We start from the raw sequence: 11,263 nt of genomic DNA, 5'->3' as shown, positions 1-11,263 counted from the left end.
GATGGTGGGCATCGCAGGACAAGACGGATTGGTGTCCAGCTTCATCCATCTCTCTTCTTTTCCCTTGATGGTGAAGGCTTGGCATTGCAGAAGGGAAATGAATCTGTCAGCAATGAAGGTGACAAATGAGCTTAATCTAAGCAGGTGAAGTGACTTCTCCAGAAAGATGCAGGGATGACTCTTTGTTCACATTCTGTAGCCCGAAATGCCATATAATACTTGTTTTGGTTGTGGCATGCAACCACCATGAGGTCCAGAAGAAAACAAAACAAAGTGTATTGTTGTTGTTGTTGTTGTTGTTGTTGTTATTATTATTTATTGTTATTACCCCTAAAACTCCGTTGATAATGTTCTCTGCAGAATTTGAGGAGTTGCCCAAAATATTTCTTTATTTCTTTATTTACAGTATTTATATTCCGCCCTTCTCACCCCGAAGGGGACTCAAGGCGGATTACAATGAACACATATATGGCAAACATTCAATGCCAACAGACAAACAACATATATAGACAGACACAGAGGCATTTAAACATTTTTTTTCCAGCTTCACGATTCCAGCCACAGGGGGAGCTGTTGTTTCACTGTCCACTAGTGGCTGTACTTCCTCATTCCTTTCCTCGTGTTTTTCTGGCAGTTTTATGATGTTGTAAATTAGTTAAATTAGCCTCCCGCATAAAACGTACCTAAATTTCACCACTTGACAGATGCAACTGTCTTTCGGGGCTGCATAGGTCAACAGCAAGCTTTCGGGGCTGCATAGGTGAACAGCAAGCCGGGGCTATTAATGGTCGGAGGCTTAACCCGACCCGGGCTTCGAACTCATGACCTCTCGGTCAGTAGTGATTTATTGCAGCTGGTTACTAGCCAGCTGCGCCACAGCCCAGCCCCCTTAAAAATAAAGTAACTTTCCAGTATTCTCTGTTCATTATTGCTGTAAACCTTGCATATCATACTTATTTACAGATTACAGAAATGTGTATATAGTTCAATTAAATTGTGTTTTTATTGCGATGTATTTTCATCTTCTGATAAACTGTATTAAGCATGTATTTTTATTTTGTTTTAATGTAACTACCCGGGCTTGACTCCATGTTAGCCACCCTGAGTCCCTTTGGGGATTATTATTATTATTATTATTATTATTATTATTATTATTATTATTATTATTATTATTTTATTATGACACAGCAAACAAGATAGATATGCTGGATTTCATATAACAAAGTCGAACACTTCCTAAGTGTCTAGGACTGTGTGATGTATTTTCGGATGATGCGTGCAGATCCCAGTAGGGTGGCCTTTTGCAGTTGGCAGATCGTAATTTTGTCAATGTCTATTGTTTCCAAATGCCGGCTGAGATCTTTTGGCATGGCACCCAGTGTGCCCATCACCACCGGGACCACCTGCACTGGTTTCTGCCAGAGTCTTTGAAGTTCAATCTTGAGGTCCTGATAGCGGCTGAGTTTTTCCTGTTGTTTCTCGTCAATGCGACTGTCACCTGGGATGGCGACATCAATGATCCAAACCTTTTTCTTTTCCACAACTGTGATGTCTGGTGTGTTGTGTTCCAGAACTTTGTCAGTCTGGATTCGGAAGTCCCACATTATCTTTGCATGTTCATTTTCCACGACCTTTGCAGGTTTGTGATATTATTATTATTATTATTATTATTATTATTATTATTATTATTATTATTAAAGACGTGGTTGGTCTCAATTAATGCCTTTAATGTTAAGGGGACCTTGGATGTATATATAGCTGCGGGGTCAAATTTGGATTGCAACAAATATTTCAGTTGGGTTGCTGTGAGTTTTCCGGGCTGTGTGGCCACGGTCTAGAAGCATTCTCTCCTGACATGTCACCCACATCTATGGCAGGCATTCGCAGAGTTTATGAGGCAAGTGGGGTTTAATTATATATCTATGGAATGTCCAGGGTGGGAGAAATCCAGATTTTCTGGATTAAAAAACTCTAAAATCAGGACAGTAAATGAAGAACAACACTCAGAAAACTGGAGAATTCCAGACAAGAAACAATCAAGGACAGCTAACACCTCCCAACAAAGGATTCCCCCAGGCAGGAAGCAGCCAGGTTTTGAAGCTGCATGGCTATTCGGTGCTAATCAAGGTGGCCAGTTGCAACATTCACACTTGCCTCAAAAAGACGCGAGTGGTGCCATCTATATGTCGAACTGTAAGTTGCAAGATTTGAATGGTTGTATCATGCCTGATTTTGCCTTTACCCTGTAAATGTAGTTGGATTGATTGGTTATTTATAGCTGTCAATCAATTTGTTTGCACCAGTTATATTGCTCCCTCAACTCAATTGTTTGACTCCACCTCTTCCTGGAGTAGGACAGTGTTTCCTTATTTCATTCCACCATCAAGCTTTCTATCAAATGGACGTAAGAGAGGGACTTGTCTCTAAAAGCCCTTGATTAAGTTACCTCTCAGCACCAATTCTGAGGTTCTTACCCTTGAGACTTATGCTTCATGTTCAGGGCCAACCTGGACGACATTGAGGAGACTCAAGCGCCTTCAAATCAGTTCTTTGGCATCAGAGGAAGACTGTGTCTTCAAACATAGGCCATTTGGACTGAGGCTGAGGATTGCTCCGGCATTCACAGCCATTGAGAAAGAGGGACCTGGAAAAGCTTCTCAGCTGCAGAGCTCCTTGGATTTAAGACAACCAAAGACTGTAATGTATATTTTCCTTTACCCCTTTGAAACTTCCAGCTTATTGGGATAACCTTTTGTGAACAATAAAACCAGTTTTGAGTTATCTACAGTGTTTTGGTCCTTGGGAGTTCCAGTTTCCCTAAAGGACGGCAAGAAGCAATCCCCTGGGGAAAGATGTCATGTCCATGCCTCTTTCGCTAAGAGTTATAGCCCCAGGCGCGACGGTACAACAACAGTCTTTCTCCCATCCTGGGCATCATTCCACAGATATATAAACCCCTTTTGCCTAGTTTCCAACAGACCTCACAACCTCTGAGGATGCCTGCCATAGATGTGGATGAAACGTCAGGACAAAATGCTTCTGGAACACAGCCCTGCAGTCTGGAAAACTCACAGCAACCCACTATAAGAATTATTTGACTCCCTGTTATTTTTTTGACCTCAGTAAAGGTTTGACAGGAAATGATGCGAAATCTATCCCCAAGGCGGAGGTTCTTGTTGCTGAGTAGTTGTTATGGGGGCTTGTTCATGAGAAAAGTAGGCGACAATATTTGCAGGGAAATATCTGCTGCAAAGGAAATGCAAATCTGGATTGTGTAGGCCAAAAAGATTAACGCTGTCAGACTGTCACTTCCATTCAGTTGTGTCCGTCAATGAGGGGTTGACGTCATGATGGCCCATCTCCCCTTGAAGATCCATGGCTGAAGACAAACAGTGATGGACTCTCTTTGATCCAGACCAAACATTTGTTAAGCACTCGCTGTTCAAGCGATGATAGGATGGGAGCACAAAGGGAGAATGGTGTGTTGGGATGACAAACCCATAATCAGCCTGTTTTGTCACGCTGATGGATGGCTCGGGTGATGAGAATCACTTGGACGATGGTGATAACATATTGATCTTGAAGAGATAAATGGGTAGAGAGGGTATAAAAGGGGTTTGCCTCCGCCTGAGCCGTCTCAACCCCTTGGCAAGACTCTCCGCGGAAAGACTACCAATGGAGATCCATTCCCAGGTATTGCTGTATGTCATGGTAGCCCTATCCGCCTGGTCCTCGGATGCCTATCCTGCTCATCCGGATATTGAAGGTATGCAAGGTAAGGACTATAAATATGTGCGAAATTTTTTCCTTCATTTCCTTCATGCCATCGTTTCATGTTGACCGTTCATCTACACAAAACAAATGGTGGCATTTTCGTACAAAAACGACAGACAACATGACAATGAAAGCCGCAGTCATCGTGCTTGCTTTCGTTTTCCTTTCGTACTGACAGAGGGCTGCATTCCCATTACAGCTAATGTGTACCAATGGGTATTATAATATTCATTTATTTATTTATTTATTTATTTGCAGCATTTATATTCCGCCCTTCTCACCCCGAAAGGGACTCAGGGCGGATCACATTACACATATAGGCAAACATTCAATGCCTTTTTTAACATAGAACAAAGACAAACAAACATAGGCTCCAAGCCGGGCCTCGAACTCATGACCTCCTGGTCAGAGTGATTCATTGCAGTGATTGATTACAGCTGCTCTCCAGCCTGCGCCACAGCCCAAGCCCAACCAATATTAATAACGATAGCTACTCTAGGAATCTTGAGCCTGGAAAAGGAAAACCTGCATTACATCTGATGTGTGCCGGCCTAATATATATGACTACCTTTGAGTATGATGTGATGAGCCTTCTTATAATGTTACTAGCTGTGCCCGGCCACGCGTTGCTGTGGCGAAGTATGGTGGTATGGGAAATAAAGTATTGAGGAATTGGTGGTAGTTAAGGTAAAGGATAAAGGTTTTCTCCTGACATTAAGTCCAGTTGTGTCCGACTGCACACTGAAGTGGATTATATGGCAGTGTGGAGTCAAGATAATCCAGTTCAAAGCAGATAATATAAGATTCTAAATGGGTTATATAGCTGTGTGGAAGGGCCTTGAGTCTACACTGCCATATAATCCAGTTCAAATCTGATAATCTGTATTTTATAGGCAGTGGGGAAGAGGCCTAAGTGAGGCCTAACTCTGCCTGTCCCCTGGGCTGAGTGGGTTGCTAGGAGACCGAGTGGGTGGAGCTTAGTCTTTGAACTGGCAGCAATTGGCTAAAAACAATTATTCCTCTCTCTCTAATTAGGACTTTATTTTTCTTTTCTTTTTGTTGTATGAACATAGAGGCATGGATGAGGGGTTGTGCTGCCAAATTTAGTGTTTCTGGGATGTGTAGTTTTGTTGTTTTGTCCTAGGCTGAAATTTCATTACCCTTTTATATATCTATATATATATAAATATATATAGATAGGCTGAAAATCCATTTTGAAAAAGAACCAGAACAAAGATTCATCTAGTCATGAGAAATGGAAGCTATCCAGATGTGGATGGGCTGCAACTTTTATTGCCTGACAATTTGTCGTTCTGATTGTTATGAAGAGTATGGATGGTTGGAGATTCCTCATCTAGGGTGCATCTACACCAGGCATGGGCAAACTTGGGCCCTCCAGGTGTTTTGGACTGCAACTCCCACAATTCCTAACAGCCGGTAGTGGAGAGTTTGGCTTTGTTTATTTATTATTTATTTATTTACAACATTTATATTCTGCCCTTCTCACCCCGAAGGGGACTCAGGGCGGATCACATTACACATATAGGCAAACATTCAATGCCTTGACATAGAACAAAGACAAGACAAATGCAGGCTCCAAGCTGGCCTCGAACTCATGACCTCTTGGTCAGAGTGATTGGTCTCAGCTGGCTGCTCACCAGCTTGCGCCACAGCCCGGGCCAAGTTGTTTTCAATTACCATGATTACACCATAACTTTATCTGTGCACTATGGGACATACATACTCCTTTATCCATGTTCTGTTCAGATTTGCCTCCTACAGATTTCAACCTGGTGGACAACACCATGGGATTCATACCTGACGATGCGCCTTCCCTGGGAGTCCATCCGTCCCACAATTTGAACTCAGCACTCTCAGTTCTGGAAGAAGGAAGCAATCAGATCCAGAAACATGGCTTGTGGTATGGTGAGTGCAACTACCTTGTATGGACTCCCCCCCCCCAGTACCAATATATCCCTGCCCCTTGTTAGTTCTGCAATCAGTTCATCCTTAGTTGCAAACAACCAAACGGGTGGTCAGGAGAGCAAATCCTTAGGTGTTTGTTATGGAGACATTTCCAGATGTGTTTTTATTATTACAGGTGGCAAGGAGGCCTTTCAGGATGATGCTTCTGACAATCTGGTGAGTGTCCAAGGCATATCCTTTTCCTTTCAATGCAAAATGGGACACTTTTAAGTGCCTAGCACTCTTATTAAATCCTAGACTTCTGCTAGATCCAAATTGCCTGTGTAGTAAATATTTACAATAATAATAATAATAATAATAATAATAATAATAATAATAATAATAGGTAAGGTAAAGGTTTTCCCCTGACATTAAGTCCAGTCGTGACCGACTCTAGGGGATGGTGCTCATCTCCATTTCTAAGCCGAAGAGCCGGTGTTGTCCATAGACACCTACAAGGTCATGTGGCTGGCATGACTGCATGGAGCGCCGTTACCTTCCCGCTGGAGCAGTACCTATTGATCTACTCACATTTGCATGTTTTCGAACTGCTAGGTTGGCAGGAGCTGGGGCTAACAGCGGGCGCTCATTCCACTCCCGGGATTTGAACCTGGGACCTTTCGGTCTGCAAGTTCAGCAGCTCAGCGCTTTAACACACTGCGCCACCATCAGGGCCCCCAATAATAATAATAATAATAATAATAATAATAATAATAATAATAATAATAATGTATTATCTGTATCTGTATGTTGTGTTCCAGAACTTTGTGGGACTTCCGAATCCAGACTGACAAAGTTCTGGAACACAACACACCAGACATCACATTAGTGGAAAAGAAAAAGGTTTGGATCATTGATGTTGCCATCCCAGGTGACAGTCGCATTGACGAAAAACAACAGGAAAAACTCAGCTGCTATCAAGACCTCAAGATTGAACTTCAAAGACTCTGGCAGAAACCAGTACAGGTGGTCCCGGTGGTGATGGGCACATTGGGTGCCGTGCCATTTGGAAACTATAGACATTGACAAAATTATGATCTGCCAACTGCAAAAGGCCACCCTACTGGGATCTGCACGCATCATCCGAAAATACATTACACAGTCCTAGACGCTTGGGAAGTGTTCGAGTTGTGATTTTGTGATACGAAATCCAGCATATCTATCTTGTTTGCTGTGACATAATAAAATAATGTATTATCTGTATTTCCTTGCAAGTCAAGGCAGGGTACAACAGAACAATACAATGCAATACTATTAAAATAGATATAAGACCACATCAATAAAATTGAAGTTAAAATTCACAGGTTAATGTGGACTAGATAGGTAAACTCTGCTTCTGTTGGTTAGCAAAATTTAGGTTTGTATAGCTCAGTAGAGTCTCACTTATCCAACACAAACAGGCCGGCAGAATGTTGGATAAGTGAATATCTTGGATAATAAGGAGGGATTAAAGAAAAGCCTATTAAACATCAAATTAGGTTATGATTTTACAAATTAAGCACCAAAACTTCATGTTATACAACAAATCTGACAGAAAAAGTAGTTCAATGTGCAGTAATGTTATATTGTAATTACTGTACTTACAAATTTAGCACCAAAATATCATGATATATTGAAAACATTGACTACAAAAATGCGTTGGATAATCCAGAATGTTGGATAAGCGAGTGTTGGATAAGTGAGACTCTACTGTATATGAAAGGTAAAGGTTTTCCTCTGACATTAAGTCTAGTCATGTCCACCTCTGGGGGGTTGATGCTCAGTTTTTCCCCTTGGCCCGGCTGCGTGTTTTTAGCTCTGTTTTTAACCATTTTATGCCGTGCGCTGACTTTTATAACTGTTTATTGATGTTATGTTTTTATTGATGCAACATTGTTTTATTGCCGATCTTGTTTTATTGTTTTATTGCTGTTATTATATTGTTGTCGGGCATGGCCCCATGTAAGCCGCTCCGAGTCCCTCCGGGGAGATGGGGCAGGATATAAAAATAACGTTATTATTATTATTATTATTATTATTATTATTATTATTATTCATTTCCATTTCTAAGCTGAAGAGCTGGTGTTGTCCGTAGACACCTCTAAGGTCATGTGGCCATTGTCATGACTGCATAGAGCACCATTACCTTCATGCCAGAGTGGTACCTATTGATCTACTCACATTTGCATGTTTTCGAATTGCTAAGTTGGCAGAAGCTGGGGCTAACTGCGGGAGCTCACCCTGCTCCCTGGATTCAAACCCCCGACCTTTCTGTCAGCAAGTTCAGCAGCTCAGCGGACTGGATTTCTATCCTATCTTATCTGATTTGTCATTGATCCACTCCTTTGGGCTTCATGCAAATGTATGATTTGTCAGAATATAAAATTGTGCATTTTTCTTTTCCATTCCTGACCAAACAGCTTAGCCATTGGTTCGTCCCATCTGCATTGAGTGGATGAAAGTCACTACCGTGTTTCCCCGAAAATAAGACAGTGTCTTATATTAATTTTTGCTCCCAAAGATGCTCAAGGTCTTATTTTCAGGGGATGTCTTATTTTTCCATGAAGAAGAATTCACATTTATTGTTGAACCAAAAAATGAACATTTATTATATACTGTACAGTAGTTGTCATCATAAACCAGCATAACCAGACAAACTGTGAATCCTATCAAGAATTTCTTGTTACTACCATTATTTCCATGGTATGTTCATTTACCAATCCTGCATACTCTGGTGTTCTGTTCGTTGGGCATGCTTCCAAACAAAAACTTTTCTAGGTCTTACTTTTGGGGGAGGCCTTTTACTTAGCAATTCAGCAAAACCTCTACTAGGTCTTATTTTCTGGGATGTCTTATTTTAGGGGAAACAGGGTATGGAGCACCAATGCTGGGAGCATCTTTAGGTGTGATGTTAGGAGCTGTCACAGTCAAGCTCTTGGTGTCATAAACAATGTTTTCTAGATTGAAGACATCAAGACCCTCCTCTGGAAGCTTGCAGCCGCAGACAAGCTCCGAAGCCAAGCTTTTGTCAAAGCAGACCAGTCTCCTCAGAAGCCGAGCAAGAGAGGTGAGACATTCTTGGACTTCTCAGCGTGAAAGCAGGTTTATGGCACAGGGCTCCTTTCTGAAGACTGAGAAAGATAAATGTCATGATTGTTTATTAGCCTTGTTTCCGTTCGTGCCAAGCGCTATGCAAGCCTTTCTATTCCAGATTTCCAGGTATGCCTTCCACAGATTTTGTGCTATAACTCCCATCATGTCAATGATAAGGAATAACAGAAAGAAGAACATTAATGAGACAAATGACATGGAATAGAACTATTAAGTAGATATGTGTGTGGGAGAGAGATATGGGTCGCTGTGAGTTTTCCGGGCTGTCTGGCCATGTTCCAGAAGCATTCTTTCCTGACATTTCGCCTGCATCTATGGCAGGCATCCTCAGAGGATGTGAGGTCCATTGGAAAAATTAAGCAAGGAAAGTTTATATATCTGTGGAAGGTCCAGGATGGGAGAAAGAACTCTTGTATGTTGGAAGCCAGTGTGAATGTTGTAATTAATCACATTGATTAGCATTAATGGCCTTGCCAGCTTCATGTCCTGGCTTCTTCCTGCCCGGGCGAATCCTTTGTTCGGAGGTGTTAGCTAGCAGTATTAAAAAACTCTAAAATCAGAGCAGTAAATAAGGAATAGCACTCTGTTCTTTCTCCCACCCTGGACGTTATTCCACAGATATCTAAACCTAACTTGCCTAGTTTCCAACAGACCTCACAACCTCTGAGGATGCCTGCCATAGATGTGGGTGAAACATCAGGAGACGATGCTTCTGGATCATGGCCAGCCAGCCCGGAAAATTCACAGCAACCCAGTGATTCCGGCCATGAAAGCACAGAAAGATAGTCTTGGGAAATTTGATGGAACCACAACTTATTATTTGTTAACCTGGAGTGGAGTCTGGAAACAGTGAAATAAGTTTAGTCCTATACAAGTAGATAATACCATAGGATATAGGACTATAAATATAGAATATGTACTGTATATACTCGAGTATAAGCCTAGTTTTTCAGCCCTTTTTTTAAGACCGAAAAAGCCCCCCTCGGCTTATACTCTGGTGAGGGTCCTGGTTGGCTTATATTTGGGTCAGCTTATACTTGAGAATATATGGTACATTTATTATTTTTCTCTATTGTTATTGGTATTATTACATTTATTTTTTTTCTCTGTTATTGTTGTTACTATTACATTTATTTTACTCTATTTTTATTATTATTATTAATACATTTATTATTTTACTCTGATCTTATTATTATTATTATTATTATTATTATTGCATTTATTGTTTTACTCTATTTATTATTACTTGTATTATTTTCCTGTATTTATTATTATCATTATTACATGTATTATTTTACTCTATTATTATTAAAAGGATACATAAGCACATTTCCATTGAAGAAGATGAGAATAATGATTTGATCAGAGTTGGACAGACTTATCTTAAATTTGAGCTTTATGTAAGTACAGTGGAGTCTCACTTATCCAACATAAACGGGCCGGCAGAATGTTGGATAAGTGAATATGTTGGATAAAAAGGAGGCATTAAGGAAAAGCCTATTAAACATCAAATTAGGTTATGATTTTACAAATTAAGCACCAAAACATCATGTTATACAACAAATTTGACAGAAAAAGTAGTTCATTACAGATTAATGCTATGTAGTAATTACTGTACAGTAGAGTCTCACTTATCCAAGCCTCGCTTATCCAAGCCTCTGGATTATCCAAACCATTTTTGTAGTCAATGTTTTCAATATATCATGATATTTTGTTGCTAAATGCATAAATACAGTAATTACAACATAACATTACTGCGTATTGAACTGCTTTTTCTGTCAAATTTGTTGTTAAATGTGATGTTTTGGTGCTTAATTTGTATAATCCTAACCTAATTTGATGTTTAATAGGCTTTTCCTTAATCCCTCCTTATTATCCAAGATATTCGCTTATCCAAGCTTCTGCTGGCCCGTTTAGCTTGGATAAGTGAGACTCTACTGTATTTACGAATTTAGAACCAAAATATCACGATATATTGAAAACATTGACTACAAAAATGCGTTGGATAATCCAGAACGTTGGATAAGCGAGTGTGGGATAAGTGAGACTCTACTGTATTAAAAAAACATTTAACCTACTGATGCCTCAATTAATGTAATTTGATTGGTATCTATTTTTATTTCTGAAATTTACCACCCTCGGCTTATACTGGAGTCAATGTTTTCCCAGTTTTTTTTGTGGGTAAATTAGGTGCCTCGGCTTATATTCGGGTCGGCTTATACACGAGTATATACGGTATTTATTTTATGTTAAAACTAACTTAGGTATCTGCGGCTAAGAATAATATGAGTGGACAATGAAGATGATGTGAACTGTGCTCTATATCCCAGCATCTGATTCCAGATTATCCGCTTTGAACTGGATTATATGAGTCTCCATTGTCATGGCTGCATTTTTAAGCACTGAAATGTAAATCCTTTCATGGCCTTAACTC

Source organism: Anolis carolinensis, unplaced genomic scaffold (assembly GCF_035594765.1).
Source record: "Anolis carolinensis isolate JA03-04 unplaced genomic scaffold, rAnoCar3.1.pri scaffold_12, whole genome shotgun sequence".
Classification (NCBI taxonomy): Eukaryota; Metazoa; Chordata; class Lepidosauria; order Squamata; family Dactyloidae; genus Anolis; species Anolis carolinensis.
This window is presented reverse-complemented; position numbering follows the sequence as displayed.